The sequence below is a fragment of the Apodemus sylvaticus genome, chromosome 2 (assembly GCF_947179515.1).
Source record: "Apodemus sylvaticus chromosome 2, mApoSyl1.1, whole genome shotgun sequence".
In the NCBI taxonomy this organism is placed as follows: domain Eukaryota; kingdom Metazoa; phylum Chordata; class Mammalia; order Rodentia; family Muridae; genus Apodemus; species Apodemus sylvaticus.
The window spans coordinates 164,094,967-164,120,273 of record NC_067473.1 but is presented as its reverse complement, the minus strand read 5'-3'; the positions used below and the strand labels follow the sequence as shown (position 1 = coordinate 164,120,273).

Here is a 25,307-nt window from a genome sequence, read left to right as displayed (position 1 = left end):
AAAGTTAAGTGCGCTTGTTAAGCAATTGTATCCATTTTCCTCTTTAAACAGCTCTTAGAAGCTGTGGACATATGCCTATTTTTAAAAACCCCTTTCTTTTCGCCGAAATCAGCTCTTACGAGCTTTGGGCAAATGCCTACCAAATTCCTTCCCCATATTTCCCTATCTTTTCAACCCAAGCAGTCCCTGTGCCGGGTCCGCACAGTTTGCTTGAAAAACTGTATCCCTTCCTGCACTCACAACAATAGACACGAATTCACTAGCGCTAGTTTTGACCTCTATGTTGCTTACCGTGCGGATACTACTTCTTACCACCTTTTCTGCGAAGCTTCGCTGGATAGGGCTACCTCAGGAAATTCTCTCGTACCAGGTAGCCCCACGTTGGGCGCCAATTATGTAGCTGCCCGCAGCCACATGTAAACCGGGTTACCTGTTGAGAGAATTTTGGGGTTATAGGGAAGAGGGGCGAAAAGAAAGCGCGGCTAAGTCAATGTTCACTGATCAAAGCCCTAAACTTTAATGGTGCCAGACCTTTTAACAGTTTGGGCAAACCCTTCCCCCCAGACTCCAGGCTGAGTTCTGGTGGAAGTTGTCTAGCTTCTCTTGGAGGTCTTCGTCTTGACTGCTCAGGCAGCTGGGTGGGTCACCTGTTTAATTCAGGAATTCTTATACCTGGAGGAACAATGAACTTAACCTTTACTACGAGCGCTCCACCCTAGGTGGAGCAGGATCCTGGCTTTCTGGGAGAAGTTAACCTTGACCAAAGTCAAACTCTGACCAAGTGCAAGACTGCCCCAATATGGCTCTGTACACCCTGTGGTTTTATTTTAGGGGGTGCCTCTATGAAAATGGGGAAATCAATACTTCAGTGACAGATCTGTGGACTCACAGTTGTTGGTGATGATAAATACTCAGAGAAACTCAGACAGAAATACCCCAGGTTAGCTTCAGACTTATTGTGTAACTGAGGATTGTCTTGAACTTGTGATCTCCCTGGCCCTGCCTCCCCAGGACTGGATTTGTAAGAATGCACAAACATGCCTGCTTCATGTGTGCTGAGGATCAATCCCAGGGCTCTGTGCATGCTAGGCAAGCTTGAGAACACGAGGCTGTATCCCCAGTCCCTTAGCTCAGCATTTTCAAGTGCAGTCTTTAAAAAGTGTTTATTGGGGGTGGAGTGGGATGGACTGTGGGCTCAACAGTTAACATCTCTTGTGGCTCTTGCACAGGACCCAGGTTTGGTTCCTAGAGCCTGGGGTGCAGATGGCAGCTCCCCATAATTCCAGTTCCAAGGGATCTCGCGCCCTCTTCTGACTTCTGAGGGTGGTGGTCATTCAAGTGGTACACATACATACATATGTGCAGACACAACACTTCTACACAGAAGATAAATCTAGAGATTGTTGTAATTGTTTGGGAATGTTGATCTGTGTATAGGTTGAAAAGCATTGCTTTGTTCTGGCTTTGTTTATATTTTCTCATGCTTATTGACTATTTGCATATTACTTGTAAATTTTGTATATTTGTTTATTTTCTAGGGGAAATGCGATGGGGTCTCTATCCTCACTATATGACAATAGAGATTTTTCAATGATAATTGCTATTAATTTTGATATTGTTTGTTCTTTAGTTGTGTGCTTTTTGGTTTTTTTGCTTTTGTTTTTTGTTTTTCATGGCAGTGTCTCCTTGTAAAGCTCTTGCTGCCCTGAAACTCACTCTATGTAACAGGCTAGCCTTGAACTGTGACTTGCCTTCCTCTGCTGGGACTAAAGGTTTGTGCCACCACTGCTTGGCTTGGTGATTGTCTTTCTGGTACACATCACTTTTAAATTTTTAAACAGCACCAAATGTACCACTCTCTCTTCCTTGTTATTTCTGATGGATTTTTTGGTTTCAGAAGCTCTTGGGCCTTTGTAATTTCCTCATTCATTTTAGTTTTAAACTTGCTTCAAATCTCTGCAATTTATGGTGTTTGTGTAGACTCACATTATTTCTGATGTTTTCTTGATAACTGACTGATTTCTAAATATTTTATAATGTTCAGCCATCTTTTTAAATTATAATTCATTTTTCTTTTATGATCATTGATTTGTGTTTTGCCTGCATGTATGTCTCTGTGAGGATGTCAGCTCCCCTGTAACCACACAGACTGCTCTAAGCTGCCATGTGGGTGCTGGGAATTGAACCCATGTCCTCAGGAATAGCAGTGTTCTTATCTGCTGAGCTATCTCTCCAGCGAACGTAACACCCATTTGTAGCCGTAATTCTTTTTGTTATTAAATGACTCTATATTCATTAGATGGTCTGTTTATTGGTATGTTGCATTTTTCTTGATTAGACTTTAGTTTGTAGTTTTCATTAATTATCAGTTTAACATTAAAAAAAAAGTCCTTCAATATGTATATGTTACCTCTCCAAACTCTTATTTTCCTTCCTTTTGCAGGTGCTGGGGACTGAATACATGGACTCACACTTCATAAGTCAGTAACCTCTCCCATCTACCAGCAAGCTTCAGGTTTTTCAACCATCTCTCCAGCTCATGTGATGCTCTCTGGGAAAGTGTACAGATTAAGCATTTGAAAATAGACACTATGATATCAGATGAAAACCGGGTTCAGAATACCCTCCAGAGGATTTCTAGGATCTTCTGTCCCTAAGGAATCAATTAGAGACTTCTTCTTACACAAAAAGCAAGGACAGCTGATTAGGAAAAATCATACTCCCAAGGGAGGAGTTGAGCTGGAGGAAAGAGATGAGATGGGAAACCACTCTGCCACAAAGCACCTGGGCTCTTCCATCTCTAGGCCGCCCATCATGGTTTGTCTTAATGGGGCTCTTGGTGCAACTTGGATCCTCACACTTACTGGCAAGTACTTTGCCAACTGAGCCATTCTCCCAACTCTGTGTTGTCTTTTCTATACATCCTCAAACTGCTATAGACAAAAGAGGATTGAGACATTTTCTCTCCTTGAATCTGGGCAAATCTATGAAGATACTGTTTCATTTTCCAGTGTCAGTCTCAGTCTGTGGTGGGGGTCAGCAGTGGACCTGCCTGATGTCCCATTTACAGTAATGCAGAGTAGCTTCCATGACAAGTGTCCTGTGTACATCAATACACTTGTCGGTAGCTAACACTACAGCTCAGCTGCACACTTTCCAACAGAGCTCCACATGTGTTCTCCCTGTACAACCCAAGGTAAAGCAGTGGATGCTGCCTGGAACATTCCAACTCCATTGCAGAGGCCAGAACAGAATAACAATCATGGATGTGCACAATGCACACCAGGCTTAAGCTGGTGAGCCACGCCCACAACACTTGCTTTTCAGATCACCTCACAAACCAGGTTTAATTACCATGTCATAAAAGAAACAGGAGACACCAGATCTTAGGAAATGTTTAAATAAATTTATACTTTATTAAGTTAAACTTGCATATAGCAATCCATAAGATAATGAATCAAAAAATTAAATACAAACTTTCACATGCAAAATATGTTATTACATAACTAGCGGTATCAACCCTAAATACCAAATGCCTGACTTCCATAGTGGGAATGTTAATGTAATGGGGAAAAAAAACTCAATTTCGAACTTAATATATACCAAAATTTGTAGAGAAAAATTTAAATTGAGAACTTTTCAAAAAACAGAAAATCAACAATTCAGTCCAGCATTATATAGGATCTCAGATAAAAATGGACATTTGCTATTATAGTTTCTTCACATCAACTCCAAAAACTAAGACAGGTCTGGGGAAGAATGATTCTTTAAATGACCATAGTGCATTCCTTCAAAGGCCCAGAGTCCAGTTAGTCATTTGACTACAGTTTTACATAATGTACAACTCCAGTAGAGTCTGCTAATTCAGAGCAGCACTTGTGTGGGAAACTCATTATCATTTCTTATACTATTTTCAAGCTTTAAAAAACAAAACATTAAAAAATAAAGCAAAAAATCAACCCCCAGCACTATCCCAAGCTTCAATTTAACAGCATAAAATTCCAGCATTAGAGATGCTAGTGCACAGCTTCTGCCTCTTCCTGCTGATGTCCCTCCTGTTCTTCAGCAGGAATGTCACTGGGAAGGGCATTCCTTTCAGGAAATCAACAGTTCAAACCAGGTCTAGAGGATTGGAAAATGACAGTGGTCACAGTGTCCTGCTAAATGTTCTTATTAAATGTTTCTTGCTCTCATTTTGTAAATATTGGAAGATGGTCTCACATACAGTCTTCCCTGCCTGTCCCATTGAATCAAGGTATTCAATGCTTCATTTTCTTAAATCGATGACCACAAGGCTCCAATGTACCTTCTGGTGAATAGGCACCAAGAATAGTTCCTTTTCTAAGAGATTGATTCCTTGAGTCCATCTTTTCACAGAACTGTAACCTCTATGCTTTAGCTTTGGGTAAAAGAATGTGCTAAACACATGGAGAGCTGGGTAGCCTTGGGTTTCATTTCTCTCAACCAAAAGGTTCACGTAGAAGTTGATGACCTCATCATTGAGCCACTGACCATTCTCCAGGGTCTGAATATCTCCTCAGGTGACTTGCAGCTTGAATCTGCTACTTAGGATTTCCTCTAGGGGTCCTGGACCCAGTGCATTCTTAATTTCCTTCTCCGTGTCCTCTAATGCCAAGGATTTGATCCACTTCTCTGCCCTTTCTTGGTTTGCAAGAGGGTTTTTCTCTGCCTCAAGTACTGCCATCTTGTTGGGGAGTAAGCTCTCTCTGTCGCCACTATCCAAGCTGATTGGACCTGGTGTTCCCTGAAAGTCTGGCTCCAAGCTGTTCCCCCTTCTTCCTTCAAGGTTTACACAACCTTTCTTCTCTGTAACAGATTTCTTCTATGAACAATATTTCTCTCTCTTGTCTGAGAGTCTTCTATGGCAACAAGAGTAGACTGTTCTCGATCTCTCTGAGTTGTTTCTGATCCATGACTGTGCCCTGTCATGCCACCTTTGATCTTTGAGGTGTTTGTAAATATGGGGGTGAGTCCTGTGTGGGTCAGACCTGTGTGGGTCAGATTTCACATGATGGTCGCATTGAAGTTTTGTAAGTAACCTTCCCCACTTTTCCTTTCGGGAGCTGTGTTTTCCTTCATTACTGAATAGAGCCTCATGAGACCCTTGCAACCATCAATTGGCTTCTTCTTAGTTTCAGCCTGCTCTGGAGGACCAGCAATCTAAGGGTCTGAGTTGTCTTGAACTCTCTTCTTGGGGGCTTCTATATCTGACGCTGTTCTCTTGATGCTGAACAGTTACCAAGCTGTTCTCTCTGAAGCTCTAGGTCTTGATGCTCCTGAGGGGTCTCCAAAGCCTTGCAACACTCTTTATAGACCATCTCTTTTCCGTCCTGGCACTTCTGTTATGGACCTTGTCCCAAAGCTTCAGGCTCTGTCTCTGTCCCACTTTCATCCTGGTATTTCCATTTTCTCCCTTTTCCTGAAACTTCAGGCTTCATGTCTTCCCCAGGCTGCCACATGGTGAACTGCTTGGACTGATTTTTGGATTTTGCTGGCTCCATTATAGTACTGCTTGTCTAATTTCCAAGATAAAGCAACTGTAGGCCTTGCTCCAGATGGGTACTCCTGACTTGTTTTCCCTGTTGTGTGAAGAATCACTTCATCCAATAGTTGGTTGGTCCAAGGTCAGAAACCTGTTAGGTTCAGAATAGCTCTTCCTTATAAACAGAGTTGACTTTGAAAGTCAGGGTCAGTCAAAAATGGAGATAATTGAGCTGGTAATATTAGAAAATGATTTGTGAATAGTCAGATGTTGACACTTCACCAGGGGTCCACTTTGCAAAACTCTGAGGAGTTCTAAGAATATTTCCTCAGAACTATCCTTCTAGGGCACTGTAACTAGCTAAATATGCAAAACTTCTAACATGGACTAATTATCCTAGTTAATCACTAGGAAGATACCAGGACTAATCCTGGCACATAACACAATGGAAGCAACCTCAGGAATGATAACTCAGGGTGTTGTCCCTAACCAAAGCCTTCAAGGTTCAATAGATGGTCTTGATGTCACTTGAAAGAGCCCAAAATCAACCTTTTGGAGGATGACACCCTCCGTAAACCCAACCTGGGTCCAAGACTTCAGAGACACTTTGCTGGAGTGGGAAGTTTGAATGAATTAAGACACATCAAAATTCCCTTAGTTAGAGCACAGGGTTACCTAAATCATCTCAGCACAGTTCAGCTATTCCTGACTAATACATGTGTCCTTTGGGAAACTGTCCCATCACGGTCAATTGTAGAAATATTAGTGTCCTATAAAATATAAGTGACATTCAAAATATGTGCTCACATACAATATGCTTGCTACTAATGAAGAATAAATAGTATTTTACAGTTATAAAACATAGTAGGTACTGTTGTGTGATAAAATGTTGTTCTCCCCTAGATAACGAACCCAGGACAGACCAAAGTGCCCATACTACCAAAGTCCTACTTGGTGAATCAACAAATTTTATTGGTGTTACTTATAGGAATATTGACGAGGGGTTACTTACAGGAGCAGAAATGACTCAAAGACAGCTGCATCACCGAAGCCCACACAGCATGGGTGACAGCTCAAAAAAGCTGGGAACCTGTAGAAACCACACAGCTTATAGATGGCTCAACAGGTTGGAGAAAGTCTTTCCAGGTGCCTCAGTTGGTCTAAACTCCTTCCAGACAGCGGGTATGAGGTTGGCTCTTTTGAGAGTCGGCTTGGCAGCTCAGAGTCCTTTCATCTCAGAGGGACTTACAGCTTTTATTGCTCTTTGTCAGGGAAGGAGCCTAGTGAATCTCATCAGTTTCAGGGACCATTTTGGGATCTTTTGAGTTGCCTTCCTGCCTGAGCAGCTTCCTTCAGAGTGAATGAAGGGTGATATGGTTCAGTATTTCAATATTGGAAGAAACTTGCCGAACTGGTAACACTTCACCAAGAATCAAAACATTGCTGTAAGAGAATAAATAAAATCTCACGGTGGATGATCATTTTTATGTGTTCTTGGATTTGGTTGGCAAGAATTTTATTGAGTATTTTTGCATCCATATTCATAAGGGAAACTGGTGTGAAGTTCTCTTTCTTTGTTGGATCTTTGTGTGGTTTTGGTATCAGCGTTAATTGTGGCTTCATAGAAGGAATTGGATAGTATTCCTTCTGTTTCTATTTTGTGGAATAGTTTGAAGAGTATTGGTGTTAGGTCTTCATTGAAGGTCTGATAGAATTCTGCACTGAAGCCATCTGGTCCTGTGCTTTTTTTGGTTGGAAGGCTTTCTATGACCCCTTCTATTTCTTTAGGGGTTATGGGACTGTTTAGATGATCTATTTGGTCCTGATTTAATTTTGGTATTTGGTATCTGTCTAGGAAATTGTCTATTTCCTCCAGATTCTCCAGTTGTGTTGAGTACAGGCTTTTGTAGTCGGATCTGATGATTTTTTGAATTTCCTCAGTTTCTGTTGTTATATCCCCCTTTTCATTTCTAATTCTGTTAATTTGGATACTTTCTCTCTGCCCTTTGGTCAGTCTGGCTAAGGGTCTATCTATCTTGTTGATTTTCTCAAAAAACCAGCTCCTGGACTCGTTGATTCTTTGTATGGTTCTCTTTGTTTCCACTTGACTGATTTCAACCCTGAGTTTGATGATTTCCTGTCTTCTACTCGTCCTGGGTGAATTGGCTTCTTTTTGTTCCAGGGCTTTCAGGTGTGTCATTAAGCTGCTAGTGTATGCACTCTCCATTTTCTTTTTGGAGGCACTCAGGGCTATGAGTTTTCCTCTTAGCACTGCTTTCATTGTGTCCCAAAGATTTGGGTATGTTGTGCCTTCATTTTCATTAAATTCTAAAAAGTCTCTGATTTCTTTCTTTATTTCTTCTTTAGCCAAGTTTTCATTGAGTAGATTATTGTTCAGCTTCATGTGTATGTGGGCTTCAGGGACTAGACAGGGCTGCCCACTTTCTCCTTATCTTTTCAATATTGTGCTTGAAGTATTCTGTAAATCAGTTTGGCGGTTCCTCAGAAAACTGGGCATGTCACTTCCAAAAGATCCTGCTATACCACTCCTGGGCATATACCCAGAGGATTCCCCAGCATGTAATAAGGATATATGCTCCACTATGTTCATAGCAGCCCTATTTATTACAGCCAGAAGCTGGAAAGAACCCAGGTATCCCTCAACAGAAGAATGGATGCAAAAAATGTGGTATATATACACAATGGAGTACTATTCAGCCATTAGAAACAATCAATTCATGAAATTCTTAAGATATTGCTGGAGAACATCATACTAAGTGAGGTAACCCAGTCTCAAAAGATCAGTCATGGTTTGCACTCACTAATAAGTGGATATTAGCCTGGAAAACTGGAATACCCAAAACATAATCCACACATCAAATGAGGTACAAGAAGAATGGAGGAGTGGCCCCTGGTTCTGGAAAGACTCAGTGTAGCAATATAAGGCAAAACCAGAACAGGGAAGTGGGAAGGGGTGGGTGGGAGAACAGGGGGAGGGAAGAGGGCTTATGTGACTTTCAGGGAGTGGGGGACCAGAAAAGGGGAAATCATTTGAAATGTAAATAAAAATATATCGAATTAAAAAAAAAAGGGTAATATATACCATTCACTTAGTTCTAAAATTCAGTTGTAGCTGGAGTTACAGAGGTGTGTGTTTTCTGTGGGTCCTGGGATCTGAATTCCAGATACCAGGATTGAACAGCAAGCACTGTAACCACTGATCCATCTCTGGCCCCTGGAGCAGCTCTTTCACCTACTCTCAAACACATGGAGATATTTTTACAAAAATGTGAGAAAAGGGTTGAGACATTTCATTTGTTTTTTTTCCATAGAAAATATTATCAAATAGTGCAAGTATATTTATACCAATGTTTACTATAAGGGAAATAATGTACTTTTTCTGTAAAAGATTTGAATTTCTGGTTATTACCATTTTCCCAGGTGTCCTTTTGCTTGTACCAACCTTCTTTTTCTTCTTTCTAATTCACCTTGGAGCGATTTGTTCCCGTGCAAAGGAAAAAAAATTGAAAATACCACATCAGTCCTAAATTACTGAATAACCTAACATGTTTTAAGGATAAATTTACTGTGCTAAGCTTGTAAAAGAAAAGTTGTTTATAGCTTGCATAAGCCACGAGGAAATTACTGTATCTTTAATGTACCCTTTCAAGTAGCCTGAGATGTACCACTTTCTGGTACAATTGAGCTACTCTTAAAAATATTGCTGAATGGTGCAAAATATTTCAGTGCCTCAGTCTTCCTACACAGTGATGGGCCACATGATTAGACAGGCTAACTGTTAAGTTCTGCTTTTGTGCAAGATGCCTGCTTGCTTCCATGGCCAAGGCACCTGCTGCACATGTCACAGAATCAAGCCTTGCCTTCACCCGGACAAGGTATGAGATATTTTAGTTTCCCAAAATTGTAACTTTGTATGTTTTGCATATGTAATCTTTAGCTAGCAATAGCCTGGCCATATCTAGAGAATTCTCCCTTGGTTGGTCCTGGTCAGTCTTCTTTTAATAAACAAGCCTCTTATTTACCAAAAGCAAAACTTGAGTCAGACTGGTGAATCTCTGAAGGACCCCGACCCATGGCGCCTCCTCAGTGCCTTCTCTCTCATGGTTCAGGACTGCAGAACAATGTTTTCAGTTCTTAGACTTATGTTCCTTTGCTGGCTATTCTGGCTGGCACCTCTCCAAGGGTGCTCAGCCTCCCAGAAGGCACAGCCCTCATCTCTTCTTCCTGATGGTGAAAGGGATCTTCTGGCTATTTCTCCACACACTGTAGGTTTTATTAGGTCAATAAATATCCCCTGTAATCCTACTTAGATTTTGTTTTTGGTTTGTCTAAATTATTAATGGATGTTTACATTTGTCTAGGGTTTTTTTTTTTATCATTTGAGACAACTGTCACTGTAACTGTAATTTTCCTCTTTGATCTAACATGATCAACTCCGGGTTATAGGAAGAGCTGGAACATGTTCGTGATTCTTTATTTCTTAAACATTTGCATGTTTTCTTGAGTCACATCAATATGTTGTTCTCTTTCCCCTACTTTATTATTTTTCTACTTTTTTTTGTTGGAGATTTGTTGTCTTTAATCTTGTAATTCTTCCCAGGCTGGAATTGAACTTGAGATTCTCCTGCCTGAAATCATGATCATGCAACCCTATGCCTAACTTTTACTTTCTGTTTTAGCGGTCCGACTAGCAGGAAAGGTCCTTGTCCAGATTGTGAGGCCATTCTGGTTAGGGTCCCGTTTCCCTGTAGAGGAAGCCTGGACAGGCAGGGAAGTCTTCGATCCTTTCTGGTGACTAGAGAGACTGAGCTCTGTTCCATTGCTTCTACACAGCATGTTTTGATAAGAGGCAACCCATGGTTGTAAAGCTTTATTATAGAAAAGTAGGGAAAGGAAAAGAGATACAACATAAAGATAGGAAGAAAAGATAGAGGGATGAGAGCTGGCTATGACCACATGGAAAGAGGGTAGAAGAATGTGAGAGAGGGAATGGGGCCAGAGGACAAGAGTCCAGGGAGAGCGTGGACAAGGGAAAAGGGCAGGGGAAATGGAGCAGGAGAGCTAGGAAGGGCCAAGAAACCCCCTTTATAGTGGGCTGAGTTAACTACTGGTACCAGGTAACTGTGAGGTTGGGAAAACCAGGCTGTAGCCAGGTGACTGTGGGTATTGAGTTTAGCCAGAACACTAGAGGTTTGGCCCAAAGTGACTGATGGCCACAGGATTAAGGAGATGAGGAGTCAGGAGGATGGATTTGGTGTCAGAGTCCTAAGTACCTGGGAGCATGGGTCACGGTTCCATCCCGTGTAGAATATTCTACTTGGTCGCTGGAGTATGCCTCGCTCAACCATGCCACAGACTGCCTTTCACAGCCCCGCAGCAGACCCATTAAAATATACTTACAAAATACACTGAGGCCTCCCTAGCCTCTACCTCCAAACTCAACTACATTCCTTCACAGGTGGCTTCCAACTGCCTCGAACCACCGAGTCTGGCTCTCATTGTACCAACCCCACTTCACGGGAAGCAAGTTTTTATATTGACTCACTGCATTGTGACTTGACAGAACTAAAGACAGGAACGTCTTATGTTGACTCTTCATTTCCAAGGTTTCAATGTGGGAAGACGTTGGAGATAGGAGAGAAGTGTGTTCCCATCCAGGAAGCAGAGGGGAGCTACAGCGAGGGTGGATAATATCTTCAAAGACCGAGTACGCATGCTCTGTCTCTGCCAATCAGACCCCACTGTTCAGTCACTGCAGTTCCCAAAGTATCGCCACAGTTGGAGAGAAGCATTCAAAACACGAGCTTATGGGGAAAGTTAAGATTCGAGCAATAACAGGTGCTAACACCTCTAGCAATGTGATCTTCAGTGTTGTCTCTAAGAGACACTTTCATAATCCAAGACACCAGAACCTTTGCAGAGTCAGTTGATGATGAAAAACAATGAGGATAAAAAGGCAGGACAGCGGACTGGCAGGTGGCACCCTGGGAAGTTCTCCATGTCTCTTCTCGACAGCCTGTCACTGTCCCTGCTCCTGCTCTTCCAGTAAAGGCTCTTAGGTGGCCTCTCACCACAACTCATGGCACTCCTGGGTCAAGTCACCATTGCTCTCTTCAAATCTCTGACTCCGCCTCCAGGCTCAGTGTCCTCAGCACCATTTCCCTTCCTCTGCTTCCTCCCAACTGCTGTAAGCATTCTCTTCAAAACACAGGTCTGACTGCATCACTCTGCTCCAAACCAGTCCACAGAGACATTCCACTGCCAGGGTAACCATCAGAGCCCCTGGCCTGGCCGGTGGGCCCTTCCAGTCCTGCCAGTTGCCAGTCCTCTCCAGAGTTCACAGCCACGCTCCAGACAAGACCTTCTTCCTTCCTTTCCCAGCATCCCCTGAGCCGAGCAGAACTGTATCCTTGATGCTTCCCTTTCAGCAGCTCGGGTTCTCAGAGAGCCTCAGTGATGTGGGTGGGCCTTGCCCAGGGCCTCAGCTGAGCAGCGACTAGTGCCAGGCCCAAGTCTGAGGCTCTGAGTCCACTGGTGCCTCAGCGCAGCCAGCGGAGGAACGTGCTGCAGGGGACAGTTTCCTGACTTGACGCTCAGCAGTGGGAAAGGGTTGTGAAGCTACAGGTCTGCTGACATTTGGGACTCTTCACCCTGTAACTGAGCGCTATAGTAAATGAGTCACCATCTGCTAGAAGCCGAAGAGGTACATAGATGCACTACTAAGGTTGAGTGTTGTTTCCTTCTGTGTGGGGCACGTGGACTGACGACTTGCTCTTGTAGACCATGCTGGTCTCACAATGGCAATGCTCCCACTTCTGCCTCCCAGTGCTAGAATCCCAAGGATGCTTTACCATACCTGGCAATGCTGCACTTGCAGAGTTTTATTATGACAGGTTCAGACTGGTTCATTTCATCCACAGTACTTACTACTGCAGAGGGACACATGGGCAGAGTGAAGAAAGCAGTTATGGAACAGAGGAAGTATTTCCTCCAGGGAAAGTATTTCCATGAGGAAATGGAGTAGCAAGTGGCTTGGTGTACCATGCACAGATGAAACGCAGCCACTAGGTGGAAGGGACAAGCAGTTACAACAGCTCTCAGGCCTATGGTGAGCCTCTGAAACAAACAGTCCCCTTTAGGAAACACCCACCACTCCCTACCCAGCAGGGTCAGTCTCCCACCGTGCCTCCATCATGATCCTGCAGGGAAGGACAGCTGCACAGAGTCCAGCAGAGCCAGGGCTCTCTCCTCCTTAAGTCTTAGAGCAATCCTAGAGGACCAAGTTTGTCAGCCTGGCCTGGAAGGAGCTCAAGGATGTGTGTGTTCAGATTGTGTTGTGACTAGATATATGGAGCACAACTGTGGACCACGCCTGTTTGTAAAACGCTAGTAGGAAGGCTGGTCACAGTGACTCACATCTGATCCCAGCACTCAGGAGGCTGAGGCAGAGACCTGCCTTGGCTTTGAGGCTGACACAGGATGGGTAGAGAATTATAAGCCAGCAAAGCTTTGTTGATGCTGTCTGGGAAAGTAGGGCCTTCTGTGAATAGGCTCAAGTTTAAACTATTGCTGCTTCGTGGACTGAAATCAGGGACTACAGGCTTCTTACTAATGCTCCATTACTAATCCTCTAACACACACCCTCCTATGCCCTAGTGGGACCTTCTTTTCTATTTTTTCAGGCCTTATTTTGTTATATAGTTCAGGCTGGGCTTAGAGTCCTGCTTTACCTTTCCTAATACTGGGATTGTGGGTATGAACATTGAACATTGCTTATGGGTTATTTAACTTTAATTTCATGCTAAGCAATGTAAAGACAGCAAAGATTCTGTGAAACTAACTGTGAATGAAAGAAGAACGTGCCGTGGGTGTGGATCCAAAAGAACCCTCTGTGCACCATGCCACAGAGACCTCATACTAAAAAAAAAAAAAAGAAAAGAAAAAAAAACTTTCACCAAAGCACACGACCACATGGACACACACAGTGAAGCAGGCGCTCTAGGAGCTACCTGCACACCCCCTTCATATCTGCATGCTTTCATGATGTGACCAGTGTAAGGTCCCTGGACAAGAACCAAGGTCTCCTCCAACCCCAGTGCCTGACATTCCTGGGCTTGAACAAAAGTTGCACACAGCTGTTGCACCCCTTGCCTCTGGGTGGCGCTGTGAGAAGGTCCCTTGATGCAGAGGCACCTAACCTTCCCTCAGTACAGGACCCCATCTCCAGTACACTGTAGACCTTCGTTCAGCACCTCCTGGGACTCCCTTTAAGACATCCATCTACCCAGTCCCAGCCCAGCAGTGTTGGGGGGGCTTTCAGATGAATAAGGCCAAAGAATATTTTTAACTATGAAGGTATTTATAATTGAGATCAAAGTAGCCAGTGCATAGGATTGAGTTGTCCCAGCACCTGCTCTGGAGCTGGGATGTACGGACTCAGGAGATGGCAGTCCCTGCCACAGGAGACCTACCACACAGATGTCTACTAGTCTCTGGAGCCCAGCACTGCCTCTCCCTACAGCTACCACCACACAGGACTAACCTCACAGCCATCTCTGCCCCTGAGACTTCCTACTCATTCTCATGGGGCTGTGGTGTAGTTCTGTAGGCTGCTGTGGCTTGTCCCCAGTGCAAATGGCATTAAGGCACAGCAAAGGAGGAGATGGGGTCCTTAAGGTCCAACTCTGAGGAGAACTCTGAGCCTTTCAAAGATCTGTCCTTCTGTCCTTGGTAGGAGAAGGAACTAAAACCCATCTTTGTGCTGGACAAAGCCAGGACTGTACCTTAGGCCCTATCCCCATATAGCCTGCTGCTCTCTTCTGGGCCTGACAGTTCTCCCAGGCACATACTAGGCATGGCATGCCGATGTATCTGAGGCTCCTGCCCCTGAGCCCATGCAACAGCAGGCTGTGGCCATCACAGCTCATTTTCAGTCACCTGATCCCCACACCTGTTCCAGGCCATGTGTGAGGCGCCCCCTGAAAGAATAGGGTGCAGTGTAGGGCAGTATTCAGAAGGGTGACCCGTGAAGGGGCTGGCTGTATTGGACTGTAGCTGCAGGGAGAGGCAGTGCTGGGCTTGGGAGACTAGGGGACATCTGTGTGGTAAGTCTCCTGTGGCCATGACCACCATCTCCTGAGGCCGTACATACCAGCTCCAGAGCAGGTGCTGGGACAAATGTGGCATCCCACCTCCATCCTATGCATGGACTATTTTGATCTCAATTATAAATACCTTCATAGTTAAAAATATTCTTTGGCCTTATTCATCTGAAAGCCCCCCCAACTGCTGGGTTGGGGCTGGGTAGATGAATGTCTTAAAGGGGGTCCCAGTGTAGGAGGTGCTGACAGAATGTCTGCAGTGTACTGGAGATGGGGTCCTGTACTGAGGAAAGGTTAGGTGCCTCTGCATCAAGGGACCTTCTCACAGCGCCACCCAGAGGCAAGGGGTGCAACAACTGCAGGCAACTTTTGTTCAAGGCCAGGAATGTCAGGCACTGGGGTTGGAGGAGACCTTGGTTCTTGTCCCAGGGACCTTACACTGGTCACATCATGAAAGCACACAGATATGAAGGGGGTGTGCAAGTAGCTCCTGGGGTGCCAAGCTATGTGTGTGGGGAGCCATGTGTGCATGTGTGTAAAAGGTTGGGTTTTTGGTTTTTTTTTGTATAGGTTCTCCCTAGCTTGGTGCACAGAGGGATCTTTTAGATCCACAGACACTGCCCCTTCTTTCACAGTTAGTTAGTTTCACAGAATCTTTGCTGTCTTTACATTGCTTAGCATGAAATTAAAGTTAAAAAAGCATAAACAATGTTCATACCCACAATCCATAATCCAGCCTGAACTACATAGCAAAATAAGGACTGAACAAAATAGCAAAAAAGAAGGTCCCACTAGGGCATAGGAGGGTGTGTGTTAGATGATTAGTAATGGAGCGTTGGTGAGAAGCCTGTAGTCCCTGATTTCAGTCCACGAAGCAGCAATAGTTTAGACTCTGAGCTCATTCGCTGAAGCCCCCACTTTCTCAGACAGCATCAACAAGGCTTCGCGGGTCTGTAATTCTCTACCCTGCCTGGGTCAGCCTTAAAGCCATGGCAGGTACACCAAGTACACCAAGCCACTTGCTACTCCATTTCCTCATAGAAATACTTTCCCTGGAGGAAATAAATCCTCTGTCCCATAACTGCTTTCTTCACTCTGCCCATGTGTTCCTCTGCAGTAGTAAGTACTGTGGATGAAATGAACCAATCCGAACCTGTCATAATAAAACTCTGCAAATGCAGCATTGCCAGGTATGGTGGAGCATCCTTGGGATTCTAGCACCGGGAGGCACAAGTGGGAGGATTGCCATTGTGAGACCAGCCTGGTCTACAAGAGCAAGTCGTCAGTCCACGTGCCCCACACAGAAGGAAACAACACTCAGCCTTAGTAGTGCATCTATGTACCTCTTCGGCTTCTAGCAGATGGTGACTCATTTACTATAGTGCTCAGTTACAGGGTGAAGAGTCCCAAATGTCAGCAGACCTGTAGCTTCACACTGCTGCGTGTCAAGGCAGGAAACTGTCCCCTGCAGCATGTTCCTCCGCTGGCTGCATTGAGGCACCAGTGGACTCAGAGCCTCAGACTTGGGCCTGGCACTAGTCGCTGCTCAGCTGAGGCCCTGGGCAAGGCCCACCCACATCACTGAGGCTCTCTGAGAACCCGAGCTGCCGATAGGGAAGCATCAAGGATACAGTTCTGCTCAGCTCAGGGGATGCTGGGAAAGGAAGGAAGAAGGTCTTGTCTGGAGCGTGGCAGTGAGCTCTGGAGAAGACTGGAACGGCCCACAGGCCAGGCCAGGGGCTCTGATGGTTACCCTGGCAGTGGAATGTCTCTGTGGACTGGTTTGGAGCAGAGTGATGCAGTCAGACCTGTGTTTTGAAGAGAATGCTTACAGCGGTTGGGAGGAAGCAGAGGAAGGGAAATGGTGCTGAGGACACTGAGCCTGGAGGCGGAGTCAGAGATTTGAAGAGAACAATGGTGACTTGACCCAGGAGTGCCATGAGTTGTGGTGAGAGGCCACCTAAGAGCCTTTACTGGAAGAGCAGGAGCAGGGACAGTGACAGGCTGTCTAGAAGAGACATGGAGAACTTCCCAGGGTGCCATCTGCCAGGCCTCTGTTCTGCCTTTTTATCCTCTTTTTTTTTTCATCATCAACTGACTCTGCAAAGGTTCTGGTGTCTTGGATTATGAAACTGTCTCTTAGAGACAACACTGAAGATCACATTGCTAGAGGTGTTAGCACCTTTTATTGCTCGAATCTTAACTTTCCCCATAAGCTCGTGTTTTGAATGCTTCTCTCCAACTGTGGCGATACTTTGGGAACTGCAGTGACTGAACAGTGGGGTCTGATTGGCAGAGACAGAGCATGCGTACTCGGTCTTTGAAGATAATATCCACCCTCGCTGTAGCTCCCCTCTGCTTCCTGGATGGGAACACACTTCTCTCCTGTACCCATCGTCTTCCCACTTTGAAACCTTGGAAATGAAGAGTCAACATAAGACGTTCCTGTCTTTAGTTCTGTCAGTCACAATGCAGTGAGTCAATATAAAAACTTGCTTCCCGTGAAGTGGGGTTGGTACAATGAGAGCCAGACTCGGTGGTTCGAGGCAGTTGGAAGCCACCTGTGAAGGAATGTAGTTGAGTTTGGAGGTAGAGGCTAGGGAGGCCTCAGTGTATTTTGTAAGTATATTTTAATGGGTCTGGTGCGGGACTGTGAAACGCAGTATGTGGCCTGGTTGAGCGAGGCATACTCCAGCGACCAAGTAGAATATTCTACATGGGATGGAACCGTGACCCATGCTCCCAGGTACTTAGGACTCTGACACCAAATCCATCCTCCTGACTCCTCATCTCCTTAATCCTGTGGCCATCAGTCACTTTGGGCCAAACCTCTAGTGTTCTGGCTAAACTCAATACCCACAGTCACCTGGCTACAGCCTGGTTTTCCCCACCTCACAGTTACCTGGCACCAGTAGTTAACTCAGCCCACTATAAAGGGGGTTTCTTGGCCCTTCCTAGCTCTCCTGCTCCATTTCCCCTGCCCTTTTCCCTTGTCCACGCTCTCCCTGGACACTTGTCCTCTGGCCCCATTCCCTCTCTCACATTCTTCTACCCTCTTTCCATGTGGTCATAGCCAGCTCTCATCCCTCTATCTTTTCTTCCTATCTTTATGTTGTATCTCTTTTCCTTTCCCTACTTTTCTATAATAAAGCTTTACAACCATGGGTTGCCTCTTATCAAAACATGCTGTGTAGAAGCAATGGAACAGAGCTCAGTCTCTCTAGTCACCAGAAAGGATCGAAGACTTCCCTGCCTGTCCAGGCTTCCTCTACAGGGAAACGGGACCCTAACCAGAATGGCCTCACAATCTGGACAAGGACCTTTCCTGCTAGTCGGACCGCTAAAACAGAAAGTAAAAGTTAGGCATAGGGTTGCATGATCATGATCTCAGGCAGGAGAATCTCAAGTTCAATTCCAGCCTGGGAAGAATTACAAGATTAAAGACAACAAAGGTTAGATACCAACATCCTGTCTTCAACAAAAAAGGTAGAAAAATAATAAAGTAGGGTAAAGAGAACAACATATTGATGTGACTCAAGAAAACATGCAAATGTTTAAGAAATAAAGAATCACGAACATGTTCCAGGGCTTCCTATAACCCAGAGCTGATCATGTTAGATCAAAGGGGAAAATTACAGTTACAGTGACAGTTGTCTCAAATGATAAAAAAAAAAACCCTAGACAAATGTAAACATCCATTAATAATTTAGACAAACCAAAAACAAAATCTAAGTACGATTACAGGGGATATTTATTGACCTAATAAAACCTACAGTGTGTGGAGAAATAGCCAGAAGATCCCTTTCACCATCAGGAAGAAGAGTTGAGGGCTGTCCCTTCTGGGAGGCTGAGCACCCTTGGAGAGGTGCCAGCCAGAACAGCCAGCAAAGGAACATAAGTCTAAGAACTGAAAACATTGTTCTGCAGGGCCTGAACCATGAGAGAGAAGGCACTGAGAAGGCGCCATGGGTCGGGGTCCTTCAGAGATTCACCAGTCTGACTCAAGTTTTGCTTTCGGTAAATAAGAGGCTTGTTTATTAAAAGAAGACTGACCAGGATCAACCAAGGGAGAATTCTCTAGATATGGCCAGGCTATTGCTAGCTAAAGATTACATATGCAAAACCTACAAAGTTACAATTTTGGGAAACTAAAATATCTCATACCTTGTCCGGGTGAAGGCAAGGCTTGATTCTGTGACATGTCCAGCAGGTGCCTTGGCCATGGAAGCAAGCAGGCATTTTGTACAAAAGCAGAACTTAACAATTAGCCGGTTTAATCGTGTGACCCATCACTGTAGGACGACTGAGGCACTGAAATATTTTGCAACATTCAGCAATATTTTTAAGAGTAGCTCAATTGTACCAGAAAGTGGTACATCTCAGGCTACTTGAAAGGGTACATTAAAGATACAGTAATTTCCTCATGGCTTATGCAAGCTATAAACAATTTTGCTTTTACAAGCTTAGCACAGTAAATTTATCCTTAAAACATGTTAGGTTATTCCGTGATTTAGGACTGATATGGTATTTTCGATTTTTTTCTTTGCATGGGAACAAAATCGCTCCAAGGTGAATTAGAAAGAAGAAAAAGAAGGTTGGTACAAGCAAAAGGACACCTGGGAAAATGGTAATAACCAGAAATTCAAATCTTTTACAGAAAAAGTACATTATTTCCATTATAGTAAACATTGGTATAAATATACTTGCACTATTTGATAATATTTTCTATGGAAAAAAAACCAAATGAAATGTCTCAACCCTTTTCTCACATTTTTGTAAAAATATCTCCATGTGTTTGAGAGTAGGTGAAAGAGCTGCTCCAGGGGCCAGAGATGGATCAGTGGTTACAGTGCTTGCTGTTCAATCCTGGTATCTGGAATTCAGATCCCAGGACCCACAGAAAACACACACCTCTGTAACTCCAGCTACAACTGAATTCTTCCTCCTGTTTTCTAGGGAGGAGGTTAGGACTTTTTTTTTTTTTTTAGAACTAAGTGAATGGTATATATTTCCTTTTCATTTTAATTCGATATATTTTTTATTTACATTTCCAATGATTTCCCCTTTTCTGGTCCCCCACTCCCTGAAAGTCACATAAGCCCTCTTCCCTCCCCCTGTTCTCCCACCCACCCCTTCCCACTTCCCTGTTCTGGTTTTGCCTTATATTGCTACACTGAGTCTTTCCAGAACCAGGGGCCACTCCTCCATTCTTCTTGTACCTCATTTGATGTGTGGATTATGTTTTGGGTATTCCAGTTTTCCAGGCTAATATCCACTTATTAGTGAGTGCATACCATGATTGATCTTTTGAGACTGGGTTACCTCACTTAGTATGATGTTCTCCAGCTCCATCCTAAGAATTTCATGAATTGATTGTTTCCAATGGCTGAATAGTACTCCATTGTGTATATATACCACATTTTTTGCATCTATTCTTCTGTTGAGGGATACCTGGGTTCTTTTCAGCTTCTGGCTGCAATAAATAGGGCTGCTATGAACATAGTGGAGCATATATCCTTATTACATGCTGGGGAATCCTCTGGGTATATGCCCAAGAGTGGTATAGCAGGATCCTTTGGAAGTGACATGCCCAGTTTTCTGAGGAACCGCCAAACTGATTTACAGAATACTTCAAGCACAATATTGAAAAGATAAGGAGAAAGTGGGCAGCCCTGTCTAGTCCCTGAAGCCCACATACACATGAAGCTGAACAATAATCTACTCAATGACAACTTGGCCAAAGAAGAAATAAAGAAAGAAATCAGAGACTTTTTAGAATTCAATGAAAATGAAGGCACAACATACCCAAATCTTTGGGACACAATGAAAGCCGTGCTCAGAGGAAAACTCATAGCCCTGAGTACCTCCAAAAAGAAAATGGAGAGTGCATACACTAGCAGCTTAACGACACACCTGAAAGCCCTGGAACAAAAAGAAGCCAATTCACCCAGGACGAGTAGAAGACAGGAAATCATCAAACTCAGGGTTGAAATCAATCAAGTGGAAACAAAGAGAACCATACAAAGAATCAACGAGTCCAGGAGCTGGTTTTTTGAGAAAATCAACAAGATAGATAGACCCTTAGCCAGACTGACCAAAGGGTAGAGAGAAAGTATCCAAATTAACAAAATTAGAAATGAAAAGGGGGATATAACAACAGAAACTAAGGAAATTCAAAAAATCATCAGATCCGACTACAAAAGCCTATACTCAACACAACTGGAGAATCTGGAGGAAATGGACAATTTCCTAGACAGATACCAAATACCAAAATTAAATCAGGACCAAATAGATCATCTAAACAGTCCCATAACCCCTAAAGAAATAGAAGGGGTCATAGAAAGCCTTCCAACCAAAAAAAGCACAGGACCAGATGGCTTCAGTGCAGAATTCTATCAGACCTTCAAAGAAAACCTAACACCAATACTCTTCAAAATATTCCACAAAATAGAAACAGAAGGAAAACTACCCAATTTCTTCTATGAAGCCACAATTACGCTGATACCAAAACCACACAAAGTTCCAACAAAGAAAGAGAACTTCAGACCAATTTCCCTTATGAATATCGATGCAGAAATACTCAATAAAATTCTTGCCAACCAAATCCAAGAACACATAAAAATGATCGTCCACCATGATCAAGTAGGACTTGTTTTATTTCTAGGATTATACCATAAATAGTGCTTTATCTTTGTCAATGGATCCTATTGACAATCGTGAGATTTTATTTATTCTCTTACAACAATGTTTTGATTCTTGGTGAAGTGTTACCAGTTTGGCAAGTTTCTTCCAATATTGAAATACTGAACCATATCACGCTTCATTCACTCTGAAGGGAAGCTGCTCAGGCAGGAAGGCAACTCAAAAGATCCCAAAATGGTCCCTGAAACTGATGAGATTCACTAGGCTCCTTCCCTGACAAAGAGCAATAAAAGCTGAAAGTTCCTCTCAGATGAAAGGATGCTGAGCTGCCAAGAAGACTCTCAAAAGAGCCAACCTCCTACCTGCTGTCTGGAAGGAGTTTAGACCAACTGAGGCACCTGGAAAGACTTTCTCCAACCTGTTGAGCCATCTATAAGCTGTGTGGTTTCTACAGGTTCACAGCTTTTTTGAGCTGTCACCCATGCTGTGTGGGCTTCGGTGATGCAGCTGTCTTTGAGTCATTTTTGCTCCTGTAAGTAACCCCTCGTCAATATTCCTATAAGTAACACCAATCAAATTTATTGGTTCACCAAGTAGGACTTTGGTAGTATGGGCACTTTGGTCTGTCCTGGGTTCGTTATCTAGGGGAGAACAACATTTTATCACACAACAGTACCTACTATGTTTTATAACTGTAAAATACTATTTATTCTTCGTTAGTAGCAAGCATATTGTATGTGAGCACATATTTTAAATGACACTTATATTTTATAGGACACTAATATTTCTACAATTGACCGTGATGGGACAGTTTCCCAAAGGACACATGTATTAGTCAGGAATAGCTGAACTGTGCTGAGATGATTTAGGTAACCCTGTGCTCTAGCTAAGGGAATTTTGATGTGTCTTAATTCATTCAAACTTCCCACTCCTGCAAAGTGTCTCTGAAATCTTGGACCCAGGTTGGGTTTGGGGAGGGTGTCCATCCTCCAAAAGGTTGATTTGGGCTCTTTCAAGTGACATCAAGACCATCTATTGAACCTTGAAGGCTGTGGTTAGGGACAACCCCCTGAGTTAGACATCATTCCTGAGGTTGCTTCCATTGTGTTATCTGCTAGGATTAGTCCTGGTATCTTTCTAGTGATTAACTAGGATAATTAGTCCATGTTAGAAGTTTTGCATATTTAGCTAGTTACAGTGCCCTAGAAGGATAGTTCTGAGGAAATATTCTTAGAACTCCTCAGAGTTTTGCTAAGGATCCCTGGTGAAGTGTCAACATCTGACTATTCACAAATCATTTTCTAATATTACCAGCTCAATTATCTCCATTTTTGACTGACCCTGACTTTCAAAGTCAACTCTGTTTATAAAGAAGAGCTATTCTGAACCTAACAGGTTTCTGACCTTGGACCAACCAACTATTGGATGAAGTGCTTCTTCAGACAACAGGGAAAACAAGTCAGGAGTACCCATCTGGAGCAAGGCCTACAGTTCCTTTCTCTTGGAAATTAGACAGGCAGTACTATAATGGAGCCAGCAAAATCCAAAAATCAGTCCAAGCATTTTAACATGTGGCAGCCTGGGGTGGACATGAAGCCTGAAGCTTCAGGAAAAGGGAGAAAATGGAAATACCAGGATGAAAGTGGGACAGAGACAGAGCCTGAAGCTTTGGGACAAGGTCCATAACAGAAGTGCCAGAACGGAAAAGAGATGGTCTATAAAGAGTGTTGCAAGGCTTTGGAGACCCCTCAGGAGCATCAAGACCTAGAGCTTCAGAGAGAACAGCTTGGTAACTGTTCAGCATCAAGAGAACAGCGTCAGATATAGAAACCCCCAAGAAGAGAGTTCAAGACAACTCAAACCCTTAGATTGCTGGTCCTCCAGAGCAGGCTGAAACTAAGAAGAAGCCAATTGATGGTTGCAAGGGTCTCATGAGGCTCTATTCAGTCATGAAGGAAAACACAGCTCCCAAAAGGAAAAGTGGGGAAGGTTACTTACAAAACTTCAATGCGACCATCATGTGAAGTCTGACCCACACAGGACTCACCCCCATATTTACAAACACCTCAAAGATCAAAGGTGGCATGACAGGGCACAGTCATGGATCAGAAACAACTCAGAGAGATCGAGAACAGTCTACTCTTGTTGCCATAGAAGACTCTCAGACAAGAGAGAGAAATATTGTTCATAGAAGAAATCTGTTACAGAGAAGAAAGGTTGTGTAAACCTTGAAGGAAGAAGGGGGAACAGCTTGGAGCCAGACTTTCAGGGAACACCAGGTCCAATCAGCTTGGATAGTGGCGATCGAGATAGCTTACTCTCCAACAAGATGGCAGTACTTGAGGCAGAGAAAAACCCTCTCACAAACCAAGAAAAGGGCAGAGAAGTGGATCAAATCCTTGGCATTAGAGGACACGGAGAAGGAAATTAAGAATGCACTGGGTCCAGGACCCCTAGAGGAAATCCTAAGTAGCAGATTCAAGCTGCAAGTCACCTGAGGAGATATTCAGACCCTGGAGAATGGTCAGTGGCTCAATGATGAGGTCATCAACTTCTACGTGAACCTTTTGGTTGAGAGAAATGAAACCCAAGGCTACCCAGTTCTCCATGTGTTTAGCACATTCTTTTACCCAAAGCTAAAGCATAGAGGTTACAGTTCTGTGAAAAGATGGACTCAAGGAATCAGTCTCTTAGAAAAGGAACTATTCTTGGTGCCTATTCACCAGAAGGTACATTGGAGCCTTGTGGTCATCGATTTAAGTAAATGAAGCATTGAATACCTTGATTCAATGGGACAGGCAGGGAAGACTGTATGTGAGACCATCTTCCAATATTTACAAAATGAGAGCAAGAAACATTTAATAAGAACATTTAGTAGGACACTGTGACCACTGTCATTTTCCAATCCTCTAGACCTGGTTTGAACTGTTGATTTCCTGAAAGGAATGCCCTTCCCAGTGACATTCCTGCTGAAGAACAGGAGGGACATCAGCAGGAAGAGGCAGAAGCTGTGCACTAGCATCTCTAATGCTGGAATTTTATGCTGTTAAATTGAAGCTTGGGATAGTGCTGGGGGTTGATTTTTTGCTTTATTTTTTAATGTTTTGTTTTTTAAAGCTTGAAAATAGTATAATGATAATGAGTTTCCCACACAAGTGCTGCTCTGAATTAGCAGACTCTACTGGAGTTGTACATCATGTAAAACTGTAGTCGAATGACTAACTGGACTCTGGGCCTATGAAGGAATGTACTATGGTCATTTAAAGAATCATTCTTTCCCAGACCTGTCTTAGTTTTTGGAGTTGATGTGAAGAAACTATAATAGCAAATGTCCATTTTTATCTGAGATCCTATATAGTGCTGGATTGAATTGTTGATTTTCTGTTTTTTAAAAAGTTCTCAATTTAAATTTTTCTCTAAAAATTTTGGTATATATTAAGCTCAAAATTGAGATTTTTTTCCCCATTACATTAACATTCCCACTGTTGAAGTCTGGCATTTGGTATTTAGGGTTGATACCGCTAGTTATGTAATAACATGTTTTGCATGTGAAAGTTTGTATTTAATTTTTTGATTCATTATGTTATGAATTGCTATATGCAAGTTTAACTTAATAAAGTATACATTTATTTAAACATTTCCTAAGATCTGGTGTCTCCTGTTTCTTTTATGACATGGTAATTAAACCTGGTTTGTGAGGTGATCTGAAAAGCAAGTTTTGAGGGCATGGCTCACCAGCTTAAGCCTCGTATACATTGTGCACATCTGTGATTGTTATTCTGTTCTGGGCCTCTGCAATGGAGTTGGAATGTTCCAGACAGCATCCACTGCTTTACCTTGGGTTGTACAGGGAGAATACATGTGGAGCTCAGTTGAAAAGTGTGCAGCTGAGCTGTAGTGTTAGCTACTGACAAATGTATTGATGTACACAGGACACTTGTCATTGAAGCTACTCTGCATTACTGTAAATGGGACATCAGGCAGGTCCACTGCTGACCCCCACCACAGACTGAGACTGACACTGGAAAGGGAAACAGTAT

General features: G+C 43.4%; 2 pseudogenes; one reads left to right on the top strand and one right to left on the bottom strand.

Moving 5' to 3' along the window:
* Positions 1-4,147: 4,147 nt before the first annotated feature.
* LOC127678116 (sentrin-specific protease 2-like) lies at positions 4,148-5,480 on the bottom strand (annotated as a pseudogene).
* Positions 5,481-22,836: 17,356 nt separating this feature from the next.
* LOC127678114 (sentrin-specific protease 2-like) lies at positions 22,837-24,155 on the top strand (annotated as a pseudogene).
* The last annotated feature ends 1,152 nt before the right edge of the window (positions 24,156-25,307 follow it).